Source organism: Monodelphis domestica, chromosome 2, assembly GCF_027887165.1.
Source record: "Monodelphis domestica isolate mMonDom1 chromosome 2, mMonDom1.pri, whole genome shotgun sequence".
In the NCBI taxonomy this organism is placed as follows: Eukaryota; Metazoa; Chordata; class Mammalia; order Didelphimorphia; family Didelphidae; genus Monodelphis; species Monodelphis domestica.
Window position 1 is genome coordinate 535,299,571 of NC_077228.1, and position 17,031 is coordinate 535,316,601.

Genomic DNA, 17,031 nt, shown 5'->3' on the forward strand with positions numbered 1-17,031 from the left:
TGACCTCTAGGAGCAAATACAAGATCTTCCGGGTGCCAAGCCCCGCCTCCTCATTCTCTGCAACGCCCCCGACTCCGCGCAATAGCACTGGGCTGGACCTACAGCCGCTCTCCCTCATCTTCGGCTTCTACAGGAAAGCCCTTCACAATTGCCCCCCAGGCCTTCCCCCCCGGTGGTTCACACATGGCTTCCCCCCTTGGGACAGGGGCTGCCTTTGGCCTCTCTTATTACCCACCCTGTGCTGGGCACACAGAAGGTGTTTAATAAAGACTTGAGAAAACCAAGGCACAAACGGACACGGACAAATTACCTACTAGGCCACACCCACACGAGCGTCCCCGCCCAGTTACAGATCCGTCGCAAGCACCCGCCCTTCCCAGGTTGAGCCTGCGCACTCCTCCCTGGCGGGGGGGGGAGCAGAGACGCAGCACCCGCGCATTCACTCACTCCACAGGGTCAGGGACGCAGAGACGTACTCCGCATGGAGGAGTAGGGGAGCAAGGAGCTGGATTCAAGCATACGATTACAAATGGTCCTACTCGATGCTGTAGGCTCAGAGCCGAAGAAGGCACGCACGAGACAGGCGCCAAATATTGGAAGTCGGACCTCCAGAAATGTAGCCCCAGCACACCGCGCACTGGTCTTCATTGAATGACTCGCGGGCGACGCACACTACAGCAATGGAACCTCCCGAAGCATTCTGGGAAATGGAGTCCAGGCAGGTCGATCCGTCCAGGACTCCATCTCCTAGCGTGCTTTGCCTTGAAGGTGCAACTGCCTGTGCACCTGCGCGCAGGGCCCAGGCTCTGAACCCTTCCGGCCCTTCCAGTGGAGCCGAGAAACTAGATACTAATTATCTAGTTCGCGGCCCTGGACCTTGTGCTTCCCCAGATGCCTGGTCTTAGGAGTCAGAGGCGGGGCCCTGACTACGGAAGGCGCTTGTTGAACTTGAACTTGACTGGGTCTCTTCCAGGTCAAGGCAGCTTGACTCCCCGCAGAGACCTTGGATCTCCCCTATTGAAACCAGCCTGAACTTCGGAGGTGCCTGCAGAGAAGGGGAACAGGGCAGGGGCGGCACATGGAGCGGGAGCAACCCCGGGGGGGGGGAGGGGCGGTTTGCATGTGAGTTTAGCCGGAGCTGGAAGAGTAGAGGTGGGGGCAGGGGGAGGAAGAGAGAAACTATGAGATCTGCCGCCAGATGGCCAGATTATGTGGAGGAAACGCTGGATTTTACCTTCCGGCCACCCGGGGAACCTGTTGAAGCTGTTAATTTCCAAGACCATCAATTGCCCTCCTGACCCCTGGCACCCTCGGACCATCCAGTGTCAAAGAGGTCACTGCAGAAAGGAAGTAAGAAAAGAAGGAACTCGGAATGTCTCCCCCTGCCATGAACTCACCCAATTTATCTCCATCCTGGAGACCACAACTGCATACAAGGGCGGCCACGAAGTTCTAATGGGGAGGGGACTTTCACTGCCCTCCTAGGGGCTACCCAGACAAAAGCCTTGGGAAATTCCGAAATGGTAGAGATGAAACCAAGATCCCAAAGAGTCCTTTCCAAAAAAGGGCTCTTGTCTGTGGAAGAGGTAGCCACCACAAACCCAAGTTTTTGCCATTAAAATCTCCGACTTGAAAATTAGGGAAAATGCAATGAACACGGACAGTATAAGAAACTTTTCTCCAACAGAAAATGTCCCCCCCAAAACACCAAAAAAATGAACAACCTGTTCCAAACAATTCAATGAATTGATGGTTTGTTGCTATTTTTACTTTTTGCTGTTTTGTCATTTCCTAGTCACGGTTAATTCTTTGCGATCACTTTTGGGGTTTTCTTGGCAGACATTCCGGAGTGGTTTGCCATTTCCTTCTCCAACTCATTTTACAGATGAGGAAACCGCAGATAAGGTTCAGTGACTTGCCCAGGGTCATACAAAAGTGTCTGAGGCCAGATTTGAATCTTTGAATCTGGTCTTCCTGACTCCAGTCTGGGCACTCTATCCACTGTACAACCTCCTTGCCTGCTTTTATTTTAACTTGCCCTTTATAGACGGTTCCCAAAATAATTCATATATGGTTGCTAAGCTTATTTTATAAAATTCAAATTCATTTAAAATAATGGGACAGGTTTAAGTAATCAAAATAACAGTGACTAAGATTTTCTAAATCTTTTATACACTTAAGGCTCAGTTTTTACTTTGGCCATATTTTATTTTAATCTTTGGTACTCTGGTGAGTGATTGTTGTAATTTTAAGTTCTTCCACAAAATCACTACTTTTTTAGCCATTCAACATTTCTGTTTTTGTCAGCTATATAAATCCAATAACCCACAAGATGTATAATCTCATGAAGATTCAGTACATTAGCCTTTTCCATGTTTTATCAAGATTCTTTTAAAAAGACTACTTTTTAAAAGTTTATTTAATTAATTAATCTAGAATATTTTTCCATGGTTACAAGATTCATGTTCTTTCCCTTCCCTCCTCCCACTCCCCTCCTGTAGCCAAGAGCAATTCCAATGGATTTTACAAGTGTCATTGATCAAGACCAATTTCCACATTGTTATTTGCACTAGGGTAATCATTTAGAGTCTATATCCCCAATTATATCCCTGTTGAACCATGTACAATAGTATTCCATCACCAACAGATACCACAATTTGTTCAGCCATTCCCTAATTGAAGAGCATCCCCTCATTTTCCAATTTTTTTGCCACCATAAAAAACATGGCTATAAATAAAGACTACTTTTTTAAAATAAAGTTTTAATTTTTTGAGACCCTGTATTTCCATTCCATTCAACAAGCACTGGTGATGACTCTTCCACTTTTCAGTTAGATCTTGCGGAATTATGCAAGTCCTCAGTTGGTTCCCTTTATTTTTCTCAATGTCCAAGTGTGAAGATGAGAAAAGGAGCTAGATCAGGAATCTAGAATCACAGAATTTCAGAGCTTATATCTATGAAATCTGATTATCTTCTTCCTACCTGGAGTCTTGAAGCTTCTTAGAAGCAAGCATGTTACAAAAATAAGAAGGGGGGAAAAGAACTTTTCTCCAGGAAATTTTGTAAATATTTCCTAATTTGAATGGAGGGAAAAGTGCAGAAGAGATTGTCTCAATTTCTTATGAAGAAGACCCCACAGCCAAAGAAAGTTCACTAGATAATAAAGGAAAACCTTTACCCCTTGACTGTACTTGAGACCCTTTTACAGTTGTCAAATTTAATGCTATAACACATTGTGCTTTATTTAACTTACATGTCATTTATACAAAAATAAAAACTTTAAGATGTTAGGAGAAACCTAGGAAAAGTCCTAGACTGCTAGATACATTCTTGTGAATCATATTTAGAAACAGCTACAAACAGGAATGTCACAGAATTTGCAGCTTGATTGTGATATGTAGTTAGGGAGGCAGTGCCTACATTAATATGATCTTGGAACCCCAGGCTTTTAGGGGTACTAGTGTTACCCCACACCAGTGTTCAATTTATCTTTTTAACTCTTTATCAGCACATCATATGTTTGAGTACATAGAGCATTGAATTTGGAGAGAGGAAGGTAGGATTTGAATCCTAACTGACATGTGTATGTGACCCTGAACAGTCCCTAGGCCTTATTTTTATCTCTTCTGTTGACTTGACTTCCAAGGTTCCTTCCAGCTCTAAATCTCAGATCCTACTCAAGCAAAGATGGATAAAGGGAATGCTATAAAAGGTATTCTCTACTGGGTATGGGTTAGTCTTTGTGGTCAGTGAAGACCTTCCAATTTCTGGAAAATGAGGGGATGCCCTTTAATTGGAGAATGGCTGAACAAATTGTGGTATATGTTGGTGATGGAATACTATTGCGCTCAAAAAAATAATAAAGTGGAGGAATTCCGTGGGGACTGGAACAACCTCCAGGAACTGAAGCAGAATGAGAGGAGCAGAGCCAGGAGAATGTTGTATACAGAGACTGATACACTGTGGTACAATCAAATGTAATGGACTTCTCCATTAGTGGCAATGCACTGATCCTGAACAACTTGAAGGGATCTACGAGAAAGAACACAATCCACATCCAGAGAAAGAACTGTGGGAGTAGAAACACAGAAGAAAAACAACTGCTTGATCACATGGGTTGATAGGGATATGATTGGGGATGTAGACTAAAGGATCATCCTAGTGCAAACATCAACAACATAGAAATAGGTTCTGATTGAAGACACGTAAAACCTAGTGGCATTGCGCGTTGGCTGGGGGGTGGGTGGGGGAGGGAGGGAAAGAAAATGATTCCTATAACCAAGAAATAATGTTCTAAATTGACTAAATAAATTAAAAAAAAAAAAGACCTTCCAATTTTGTGACTCTGTGCAACTTGGTAAAAGTGTCTTTTCCCTTCTTAAACTTGCTGTGGCTTTAAGTATAGGAGTCTGGTGTTCCAAAATGTGTAGATTTCTGTGGTTTGGAAATCAGAGGCTCTGGTGACCAATGAAGTGGTCAGTTGGCTATCTGATCCCAATTTCCTACAGGGCTTTCAGTGGCCACATATCTTGTGGACCCACTTCTTAAGCTGGGCATTCTGACCCTGTGGAATTGATGGGCTGGCGCACATGTCTTAAAGATCATTCACTTTTGCCTATCTTTCCTTTGCTTACTGGGCTGTGAGAGAACACCCAATGCATCTTTTCTAGACTGCCCACGCCTCTTGGAGAAAACCAATGAAATGCAACTAAATTCAACAATCATTTGTTTCTAAGGGATCCAAGACAAAAAAGAAACATTCCTTGACATCTAGTAGCCTTCATTCTGTTGGGGGAATACAACATGAACACAGATAAGTAAAAAAGGAATATCAAGTAGATATCAAATAATGGGAGTGGGATGGGGTGGGGTGGGCGCCAGCAGCCAAGAGGGGAAGATAAGACAATCTTGTAAGGGGGTGACACTCAAATTGAACAATAAATGGAGTTAGAGTTAAGGAAAGACAAGGACAGCTGGTGCAAAGGCAAGAAGACAGGAGATAGAATGTAAGGAGTCCAGTCTGACCCGGAGTGTTCATGACACAACATCAAATAAGTCTGGAAAAATGGACTGGAGCCAGCCTATGAAGGGCTCTAAACTAAAAACAAGAGTTTGTATTTGGCCTACAGGCCAGAGGGAACCATTAAGCAGCTTCTACATGAGACTGACATGATGCATATGTGCTTTCGAAATATGAATGGAGAGCCTTGAGACAGGGAGACCAATCTGGAGGCTATTAAGATGGTCCTGGTGAGGAGTGCCGAGGGCCTGGACTGTGGTGGTATCCATGTGTCTGTAGAAAAAGGGATGAAAGCTAGAGATGCTATGAAATAAAAGCAAGGTGACAACATAGGATATGGGGAGAGCAGGAAAAGAGAAGGGAGAAGAAAAAAATAGATTACCCCAAAGTTGAGAACTTAGGGAAGTGGGAGGATAGTGGGGAAACAGGGAAGTTAGCAAAGTGGGAGGGTGTGTGGGGAAAGTTAATGAGCTATGTTTTGAACACGATGAGTTTGAGGTGCCTCAGAGCATTCAGTTGGAAATGTCCAATAGGTACGTGGTGATGTCAGACTCAAGCTCAGGAGTCATCTACATAGAGGTGATAATTAAACCGAAGGGAGCTGATAGAGAAAAGGGCCCAGGAAGGAGTATTGCAGTCCATCCATAGAAGATGGTACATGAAATGATCCAGGAAAGGAGACTCAGAAAGTGTCGTAGGGCATTTAAAGAAGCAGGAGAGAGCAATGTCATGAAAACCCAGAGAGGAGAAAGTATCTAGGAGGAGGGGTGGTCAGCATGTCAAATGCTAGAGGTCAAGAAAAATTAGGGTTGAGGCAAGGCCATTTAAGGTCACTGACTTTCAGGGGTCAATGTCAGTTTAGTGGTACAGTTAGATTGCAAAGGGGCAAGAAATGAAAGAAATTGAAGTATCTAAATTCTTTTTAGTTTGGGCAAAAGAGAACCAATGTAGGATAGCTTGATGGGATAATAGCAAGGAGCAAGGAGCAAGATGTGCCATGGGAAGTAGTTCTGACAGGCAACACAAGGCAGATGAGAGTTCCTGAGGGCACGGGGCCGACTGTTTAAGTGGATCTTGTTTTGTTAAGCTCACACTGAGGGGCAGACTCAAGGCTTCTTCGTGCCTATCTTTTCAGCTGTTTTTGTTTCTTCATTCCTGGGAAAGGTATGTTGACTTCCTAATTTTAAGAGTTTGTTTTATGTTGTTTTGTTTCTCTAATACAAATTACTGCACTGGTGATCTATGTGTTTTGTTACTGAAATACTGCTGAGAGGGAATCAACAGGTGGTAAGAAATACAGGGAGACAGAAAGAGAGATCTTAGTACTGATAGGATTTTTCCTGGTCCAGTGGGGGCTCAGAATTGTACAGAAGAGATATTATTATTGTTTCATTAAAAAAAAAAAAAACCTTTACCTTCTATCTTAGAATCAATCCTGTGTATTGGCTCCAAAGCAGAAGAGCAATAAGGGCTTGGCAACGGGGGTTAAGTGACTTGCCTAGGGTCACACAGCTAGGAAGTATCTGACATCATATTTGAACTCAGAACCTTCTGTCTCTGGGCCTGGCTCTCAATCCACTGAGATACTTAGCTGCCCCTTGTTTCATATTTTTATGACTTCCCAAAGGCAGAGAAAGAGGTAGGTCCAGTCAAATCCTAGACAAACCAGGCTTAGAAATTTCTGTTAATGCATTTCTCCTTTCCATCATTTCTTCCTGAGGCAGAACTAAAAGGAAACCACTTCCCTTGAGAAAAGTCATACCCAATTGACTAAGGCCAGAGGGAAGTGGGCTAGAATGGTACTGACCCCACGAGGAGGGGAACCCTTGTGTGAAGTAAAATACCTCTATCCTGCTGCACCCCAACAAGGAGACATAGATGTCCCCAATAATGTCATATCTAAGACATTTTTTAAACCCAGACGGTGGAGCTTCCGTACCTGCCATGGAGCTGACATTTTTTCTCTTGAGAGGCTTCCTTATCTCATGAGCAATCATTGCCAAGCAGCAGTGATCAGTCATCCAGCAAAATGAAGTATCAGCTTTAGAGGACTGTAATCTAACTTTCTTTTCTCTCCCTTTTCACTAATAAATGCTTTTAAATTTGGGATTGAACTTCCAGATCAATGTATTTGTAACACAAGGAAGAGGCAGTAACTTGACCCCAAAGGGGCTCGCTAGCTCAACATTTAAAAAAATTACACAACTCTAAAGGAAGGGATAATTTCCGGGCAGACTGCTGAAGAGATGTGAAGGGATGAAAGCCAGGTGTACAAATGAAGGGCTAGTTTTGGTGAAAAGGGACAACAAATCAGAGTTTAGAGAAAAGGAGGGGAAAATGGAGGGGGAGGGGAGTCAAGAGGCTATAAGACTTAGAAAAGAGAAATGTCAAGGCAAATTTGCCATGCTCTTAGGAGCTTGACATAGTTATGCCCTAGAGACAGCAGTTTGAAAATTGGAAATTGGAACAAATAGGTAGAGGAGGAGGGAACTTCCCTCTTCCAATGCCATTGATCATAACAAAGAGAAATGGAACTCCTTACCTGGAAGGAGACGCCCTCCCTGTCCAGCAGTTGGAAGTTGATTTGAACTTGATGTCCACTTGAGGAAGCAGAGACATCCATGACCAATAGATGAGTCTACAGAGACTCTGAACTGATAGAGGAAAAAGCTTCAAGAAAAGTAACCACTTACAGCAGTGAAGAGAGCTGGAGATGGGACTCGGAGAGAGGTGTGAAAAAGAATTTAAACCCCCTTTGTTTACTTTAACTTAATCAAGAACCCTCCGTTCACACTTAGTCAAAAACTTAAAGAACCCTTCACTAGGAAAGGAAGTTCACATCCTCAAAGTCCACAGGCAAATTAAGAAACTTTGATTCCTGAGATGTGATGGGGAGAGCTGATGGGTGGGAAAACTGCATATAAGCTGGAGTCGCTGGGACTCTTTGGCCCTTCAAGTCTCTTGGGCAGCTTAGTCTTTGGGCAGCTTGGTCTTTTTGCGGCTCATCCTCGTTTGAGCTCAGTCTTTTTGCAGTTTAGTCTGGTGAGGCTCAGCTTGATTAGACATTCGATTCTGTCTTGGATTCTGCTTTGGTGGCTCAGGGGTGGAACATGCTCTTTGGTCTGGAGACACTCAGATCTGGAATTAGGGTATTTAGCTTGGCAGTATTTTCTACCTCCTTCCTACATTTCCCCCTTTACTATCTCTACCATGCTGTAATAAAGCTACCAATAGCCTTGTGACTTAAGAGTTAATTGTTGTAAACGGCATCCACAATTTTTAAAATTCTTATATTTGTCAAACCCATTTTAATTATTACAAAGAGAGTCCCAGAAATCTAAATCTGGATTGAAGAGAGATCTGGGTGGGAAAATAAAGGACTTCCAAATCCTGCAGTCCTGGAGCAGTAAAGAACTTTGGGCACATGAAATTTTTGTAACTGTGCTTCATTACAATATACCCCAAGTTTGTGCTTACTCTATCCAGGGATTCTGGGTATTTTGTGGCATAATATGTCCTAGTTTTATAGCCACCGTGTTAATAAATGCCTTGTTAAGAGACAGGCGGGACCCTTGCAGACTGTTCAGAGGAAGTATATCAGTAGTAGCTCAGGAGCCATATAATTTTTGGAGTAACCAGATAACCACAGGGTATACATCATTCAATTTATGAAGCACAGAAGTCACACCTCTAGGCCTGTGAGGGCAAGTGTGGGACAGAAGGCCAGAGGCAGTGCTACACCAATCAGTCAAGTGTGAGTCCTGGTCTTCAGCTAAGGGGAAGAGGAAGCTGTGGTTTGGGAGGTTTTGGAAGAGAAGTTACAAAACTTCTGTAGTAAATGGAATAAGCAGCCAATTAAGGAAAACTAGAAGAACTGCCTTGATGCTCTGAGAGCCCAGTTGAGATCAGAGAAACTAAATTTGTTGTGCAACTAGTCAGCTCAGTTGTGCAACTTCTTCCAGTACTATTCAACAGCAAATGAGCAGAAGTTGATAGAATAACCTGGGAATAAGGTATGACGAGGTTTAAGTGACAACACGCCTAAGGGGCAACAGATTACAGAGAAAAGGTCAGTATAGAGCAGCGCTTGTTAACTAAAGGGAGGTGGAGCTCTGAAAGGGAAGAACATAAAGCTAGAGTAGAAGTGGTGGCCTGAAGGATGGATGAACATGAGGTTCATGGGGAGAGCTAAGAAAGGAATGAATAACAAATATTACAAGGTTTAGAGTCAGAGAGGAATTTCAGATCATGGAGATGGCATGTGATGGTGTGATCAAAGATACAATGATCCCAGTGTATTACTAAATAAATGCTGAGATGATTAACATACAAATTTGAGAGGGAATATACTAACTCCTAAGGAGAAATCAGGAAAGGCCTCCAAGAGGAGAGGCCCCTGGAGCTGACCTAGAAAGGGGGCTAAAAGGTCATTGCGGGCAGGGAGAAATGGATAGGTAAAGATGGAAGGTTGGATAGAATGAAGGGGTAACTGCTAGAGGGATTCAGGTGGAGGATGATCACAGCTGAAGGGCCCCAGGCTGAGAGAGTTAGCTCATGATAAACAGGCCAGTATCAGGGCAGGCATACTGATCATCAATAAAATATTTTTCTTCTACTAACTTGAGAAAAATCACAATATACCTCCTTGATTTCCTTGGAACCCAGGTAAAGAATGAATAAGGAAATGAGTCAGGAGCAGGAAGGGAGGTATAAAGGTTTATGCGACTGTCAACTCTTGAACACACAGCAGAGCCACTCCTTCTATCATACATTACCTTGAATATCTATATTCTTTACATATGAAAATCATGAAGAATATAAATATTGAATACAATCACTGTCCTAATGGACTGGAATAAATTGCAGTTATCAAACAACCAATTTTGTGTAGCTTCATTAGTCAAACTTTTGACAGAATCACATGGATAGATAAGTATGGGGCATGATCATAGTCTTCAAGAACTTGAAGGAACGGAAGATGGATTAGATTTGTTTTGCTGAACCCCTGAGGACAAAGCAGTGGGTAGAAGTTGCATAGTGGCAGACTGAGGACCAATATCAGAAACAACCTCTTAACCCAGAGCTTTTCCAAAGACAAATGGTCTACCCAGTCCTCCCTTATTGCAAGAGTGTGAGGAAGAGTTGGATAACTACTTGTCAGGTATATTATAAGAGGGATTCCTTTTTTACTATGGATGCCCCAGGTCCCATGTGACTCCCATATTCTGTGGCCTTATGAGCCTTTTTGTCTATGCCCCTCCACTGGTGCTGAACTGATTTGGATAAAGCACAGAAGAAACAAAATCTCAGGAATGAGAGGTCAGTCACACTCTTAATCAGTGAGTTGTTCTGGGCCAACCCTGGCAAAGGCTGGTCCTACTATTCGGGCTCTAGAATGAAGTGAAATGAGATACTCACAGATCATCTAACTTTTCACACAAAAAAAGGTTATTTAGTAAAAGCATGGAAAGGATATTTTGATGCAATGTTGGTTCAAATGGATGCAACTTCCTTAGTACTCATAAACAGGAGTTCCCTCTCAAAGGGTATGTTGGCCCCCTGGAAACAATGGGGCCTTCGTTTCTGAAACACCTCAACTGCAATGACTAGATTTTACAATTAGGGGATCAAGAAGCTATGCCAACTGTGCAAACTTGGTCCCCTCGACCAAATAAATCTTGAGTGTTTTACTGTCTTTTAGGGGGAAAGTAGCCAAGCTTTCATGGCCAGAACCGTAGTAGAAGTTGTAAAACCAACCTAACCAAGGTGAAATAGGTATGGCTTCTACCACATGCAGCAATGAGCTGGAAATTCAGCCAACCTCTTTTATCTAGCAGGACCAGAGCAGTCATCACGTCTCTGAGCTATTCACCTCAGACCTCACTGCCATCTATTGACAGCTTCTCCCTACTTGGAACAGCACCTCCATACTGAATAGGCAGAAGAAAAATAAATTATATTCCCTTCAGGAGTTAAAACACAAAACCTGGAATTCCCACCTTGGTGACCGGTGAGCAAATGAGCAGCAAATTCAGCTTGCACACTATAGCTAATGAGACCCTGACCACCAAGCCAAACAGTTCTTTACTTCTCTTCTAGGCATCCACACGTCACTCCAGTCTTGCTTTCTACCTTTTCATCTTTGCCCAGTAATCAAATCAACACTACTATACCACCATTGTTTCTTCTTCTTTTTTTTTTTAACTCTTACCTTCCATCTTAGAGTTGATTTTAAGAATTGTTTCCAAGGCAGATGAGAGGTAAGGGCTAGGCAATTGGGGTTAAATGACTTGCCCAGGGTCACAAAGCTAGGAAGTATCTGAGGCAAAGTGCATGTTAACTGCCTGAAGATAGAACTGCCTATGATGGCTCAGACCATCCTGTCTTAGCTACCACTTCCATATATATATATATATACTACTTCCTCCTAATAGAATGAAAGCTCTTTAAAGGAATAGACTTCTTCCTGTTTTCCCCCAGCATCTATCACAGTCCCTGCCAGATAGCATGTGCTTAAGAAATGTCTGTTGAATTAAGTAAAGTTTCATTTCATGTATTTCAGTGTAGGAACTTGCTGTATTCTGAGGCAGACCATTCAACTGTTGGACGCCCTGTCTTTCCTTATGGGGAGCTGAAATTTATCTCCATGGGACTTCTACCCATCTCTCCCAGTTTTTCCATGGACCAAAGCAAACAAACCAAATCCCTCTTCCACAGGATAGTCTTCCAATTCTTGAAGGTCTCATTTTTCCACTTTCTTCTCTAGGCTAAGCATTCTATTTTATCAGTAATCTTTGGATGAAATGAACTTAATTAAGGCCCTTCACTATTCTGGTCATTCTCCTCTATACACACGTTATCTGTCCTTAAAACCTGGGGCCCCAAACCAAACACTTGTTATTTCTATCTCTATGACATGTCTTGCACACACTCCTGTCTCTTCCTTCTCTCTAACCTGAACAATTGCAATAATTTCCTAACTGGCATTTCTGCCTCAAGTATCTCTTCTTTCCAATTCATCTTTCACCCAGCTGCCAAAGTGATTGACTTTCAGTATAAATCTGTCCTACCTCCCTATTTAAAAAAACAAACAAACTTCCCTATTAGCTCTGGAATAAAAAGTTTGTTCGGCATTTAAGGCCTTTCACAATCTGTACCCAAAATATTTCCTGACCTTTTTTACTTATTATTGTGAAAGGGAATTCTTTATTCTCTTTGTCTATCTTTTAACACTTGCAAAAGGGAATTCTTTATTCTCTTTGTTTACTTTGAGTTAACACTTGGTCAACTCTTTCTTTTAGTATCCCTACTTAGTACCTAGCTAGCCACTAAGTAAAGAGAGCTCCATTCTTTTAACACAATCAGTCAGAAATGTGTGAATCCCATGATAAAAAAAGGTTTACACCTTCAGAGGCCCATAAGAATTAACACCTTCAGAGGTGAGAAGTAGATCCCATAAGACACTGTCCCTCTGGTCAGTGCTGGGCAATTTGGAAGTTGTGATTAGCCCCTGTGAAGAGGGGAAGAGACAAGAAGCCACTATAAAAGGCCCTGAATTTCTGGGGCTGGGAAGTCAGCTTCAGAAGTCTTCTTCAGATTAAGTCATTTTGACCTCACTCTTGGAGGGAACTTGGGTGAGCGAATAGCTGGCTTTCCTTTCCTGATTTCCAGAGAGAGTTTAACTTTGGTTGAAAGGGTTAACAAGTGGTGCCTGGCTGAATCAAGTACTGGAGCAATATTTAGTGTGATAGGCTAGACATCTTTTCTATTCCTTTTTATATTTCTCTAACTCTTACTCTTTCTACCTCTTTTGTAAATAAAAGCTATTAAAAGTCATTTTGGCTTTGAGCTATATTACTTTGAATTGGCAACCACAATTATTATTTATAATCTTCATATATTTTAGTCAAACCAATAAAATTCTTACACTACTCACCTCCACCTGAATTATGGTCCATCCAAAGTGGCCGCCTTAGCATTTCTCCTACATAATACTCCACTCCTACATTCATGCTTCTGTACTGAGTGTGCTCAGCCCTGGAAAGTACTCCTATCCCTCACTTCCATTCCACATTCATTACATGCAAAGAGTTTCTCTCCAGTATGAGCTCTCTGATGGGTAATAAGGGTTCTCCTCTCACTGAAGGTTTTCTCCCATTCATTGCATTTAAAGGGTTTCTCTCCAGTATGAATTTGCTGATGTGTAGAGTAAGGTGGCCACTCTGTCTGAAGCCTTTCCCACATTCATTATATGAAAAAGGTTTCTCTCCAGTACAAGTTGTCTGATACATAATAAGGGCTCACTCTCTGTCGGAAGCCTGTTCTACATTCATTTCATACAAAGTGCTTCTTTCCAGTACGAATCCTCTGATGGGTAATAAGGTTTCTCCTCTCACTGAACTTTCCCCCACATTTGTTACAGGCAAGCGTTTTTCTCCAGTATGGATTTGCTGATGAATAATAAGGTGCCCTCTCCTCATGAAGGTTTTTCCACATTCATTACAAAGGGTTTCATTCCACTATGATTTCTCTTGTGTGTAATAAGGGGTCTCATCTGGCCAAAGACCTTTCTACATGTAAAGGGTTACAGAAGTTCTTCTAGAAGAAGAATCTCTTACTTGTAATTAAGTAAGGAAAACTTCTGAAGGTTTTTCCAAGTGTCTGGTATTTATGGAGACTTTTTCTCATAGGTCTTCTCCATGATGCAACAAAATTTGACCCCAGAATAAAACATCTCCCATATTTATTATAATGAAGTACATTCATGCTATTGAAATTGTTCTGACGAGGGGATGCCCATCAATTGGGGAATGGCTGAGCAAATTGTGGTATATGTTGGTGATGGAATACTATTGTGCTCAAATATATAATATATAAAAAAATAATAAAGTGGAGGAATTCCATGGAGAATGGAACAACCTCCAGGAAGTGACGGAGAGTGAGAGGAGCAGAACCAGGAGAACATTGTACACAGAGACTAATACACTGTGGTATAATTGAATGTAATGGACTTCTCCATTGGTGGTGGTGTAATGGCATGGAACAATCTGCAGGGATCTAGGAGAAAAAACACTATGCATAAGCAAAGGATAAACTATGGGAGTGGAAACACCGAGGAAAAGCAACTGCCTGACTATAGCAGTTGAGGGGACATGACAGAGGAGAGACTCTAAACAAAACTCTAATGCAAATATTGACAACATAGAAATGGGTTCGAATCAAGAACACATGTGACACCCAGTGGAATCACGCATCAGCTATGGGGGGTGAGGGGGAGGAAAAGAAAATGATCTTTGTCTTTAATGAATAATGCTTGGAAATGATCAAATAAAATATTATTTTAAAAAATTGTTCTGGAAATGATTATTATTTGTCTAGACTATCTCTTCTGGTTGTCCTGTTTCTCTAAATTGACATTACATACCCCAAATTTTCTCATCTTGGGATACCAGGATATTGTATCCTTTGTTAATTTTTTCTTGAATGATGCTCCCTGACAAATGGCCTGTATCAAACTTGATTCTTTAGGTTCAAACATGGTCTCCTCACTAAAGGAATCTGAAAGAAATGTTTTTAAAAAGTAACTAGGCTCTGATTGTAGTCCTGAAAGACTCTTCATTAGAGTAAGTTCTAGTTTCTATCTCATCAGGGAAATGATACTTAATTTGAATCCATCACATAAAATATTATTAAGCATTTAAGTGATTATTATGTACCAGGTGATGTTCCCTGTAACAGGGCCACAAAGAAAAAGCAAAATAAGTCCCTGGTCTCTGATGAAGTTGACAACATAAAAATAAATTGAAGATAAATATCAAGTAGCAGATGGAAATTTGGGAAAGGCCTCCCACAGGAGCTGGGACTTGAGGAAAGGCTTAAAGGAAATCAGGGATTAACTGTTCTGGAGAAATGATGTCACAGACAAGTGAGGAGACAGTAACAGAGCACCCAACTGCACATGATTAAATGAATTCAATTTTAACATGTAGAGAACACTTATAAAGAACATTAATAATACTTGGAACTCTCATGGGAGATTGAAAAGCTGGACAATCTTGTGCAAGATAGAACAGTGGAAATCTACAAAAGGAGGAAAACTAATTCAGAAAATCATTCACTTAGAAATGTATTCAAATTGGAATCTTTGCAGACAAAATAGACATACCTGGAAGACAGCAATCAGGTAAAATTTAAGGTTTACTGGGAATTGTGAAGAAAATAATGAAATCTATTTTCCAGAAGGAACATTTGCTTTAAATTCCAAAAAATAGAAGGCAGAGTAAACATAGTTTATTGATTAGCAACAGGTGCGAGCACCAAACTCAACTCACCTAGACCCATTACTGTCAACCAGCAATAATGCAATGATAAGATAATCTTAAGGATTTGACATATCAATGAAGGGCACAATCAAAGAAGGACATGACAGAGCAAATAAAATCATATGACTTGCACAAAGTTTTTCTACAAAATAAGAAAAAACAAAGCCCTAATATGACAAATTAAAAGTGAAAATAAGTTAATGAAGTCATTATTTAATGAAATAGGGAATAATCATTTTTTAAAACACCAAACCGTTTTAATCAGTGACTTAAATGAAGACATTTATGATAAGGCAAAGGAACTTATAAACAACACAAAACTGACAAGGATATCCAACTATCCAAATGACAGGGCAATCTGATTCAAAGAGATCTTAACCAGTGTTAATATTAACAGGCTAAACCAACATGTTCAACCTAATGAATGCATAATGAAGATAAATGTGAGCAGTTCACATCTGAATTTGGAAATTCATTTCCACAAATACAAAATAGGGGGTGTAGCTAGACAGCAATTCATCCAAAAAAAAATCAAGGGATTTTTTTTTTTTTAGTGGGAGAAGCTCTCTGGTGCATGGATAGAGTGCCAGTCCTGGCGTCGGATAGACTTAAGTTCAAATCCAGCCTTAGACACTTAAATAGACCTGAGTAAGTCATTTATAACTATGCCTCAATTTCTTTATCTGTAAAATGGGATAGAAAAGGAAATGGCAAACTGCTTCAGTATATTTGCCAAGAAAACACTGAATGGGGTCAATGATAGGTTGGACACAACTAATTGACTAAACAAAATGTTTAGTGACCTGGAATCTCAATTAAAGCCTTAGCATGATGACCAATAATAATATTAATATATGTCTCATGCTGTGTTAAGTGAAGAATGGGAAAAAATCAAAGCCTTCTCTTAGTCAAAATACATCTGTCTTTTGTTCTTTTTTAAACCTTCACCTTCCATTTTAGAATCAATACTACATATTGGTTCTAAGGCAGAAGAGTGGTAAGGGCCAAGCAATGTGGCTCAAGTGACTTGCTCATGGTCACACAGCCAGGAAGTGTCTGTGGCCAAATTTGAACCCAGGACCTCCTGGCTCTAGGCCTGGCTCTCAGTCCACTGAGCCACTCAGCTGCCCCCTTCGGTTCAGTTTTTAAGGCTTCATTATAAGAAAGGTACTAATGAGCTAGAGAACATCCAAAGGAGAGCAACCAGCAACATGAATGGCCCAGGATTCCAAAAATGATCAGTTAAAGGAACTGGAGATATCTGGCCTGCAGAAGACTTTCCTCCCCACGCTGGACATATGATTTCATATGTGTAGTGAAATCCTATGAGAGTTGCCTAACGTACTGACAAGTGTAAACACCTTGCTCTGGGCTACACAGCCAATAAGTAGCAGAGACAAGACTTGAATCCAGAATTTCCATGTTTTCAGGTTCGCTTGCTATGAACTATGTTCCCTTCTGCAGAATTCTTATAGAAGATTTAAAAGCTTTTGAAAAGATATGAACAGTTTTCACTCACAAGGAGGATTAAACTTGCTTGGCTTCGAATCAGAGTTTTTAGAACGAGGAGGAATGAGTGAAACTGGCAAATAGGCACACTCAAGCTTGGTCTAATGTGTAAACTTTGGGATAATGAGAGTTCTGTGAAAGGGCATGGGATGCCTCCAGTAAGAGGAGGCTCCTTTCAC

At 41.4% G+C, this 17,031-nt stretch overlaps 1 protein-coding gene across 10 annotated transcripts in view; it reads right to left on the reverse strand.

Annotated features, from left to right (window-relative positions):
• The window catches only part of LOC103095281 (zinc finger protein OZF-like), a 61,358-nt gene that overhangs the window by 17,103 nt on the left and 27,224 nt on the right, over nucleotides 1-17,031 (reverse strand). For 2 of the 10 annotated variants that reach the window (XM_056819998.1, XM_056819992.1), the window contains exon 1: nucleotides 5-4,240. The exons of 5 other annotated variants lie outside the window; for them this stretch is intronic. The gene's annotated coding sequence lies outside the window, so the exon portion shown is untranslated. Of the gene's footprint in view, nucleotides 1-4; nucleotides 4,241-17,031 lie in introns of those variants that run through there. 3 more of the 10 variants (XM_056819994.1, XM_056819993.1, XM_056820000.1) reach the window with 3 other exon arrangements.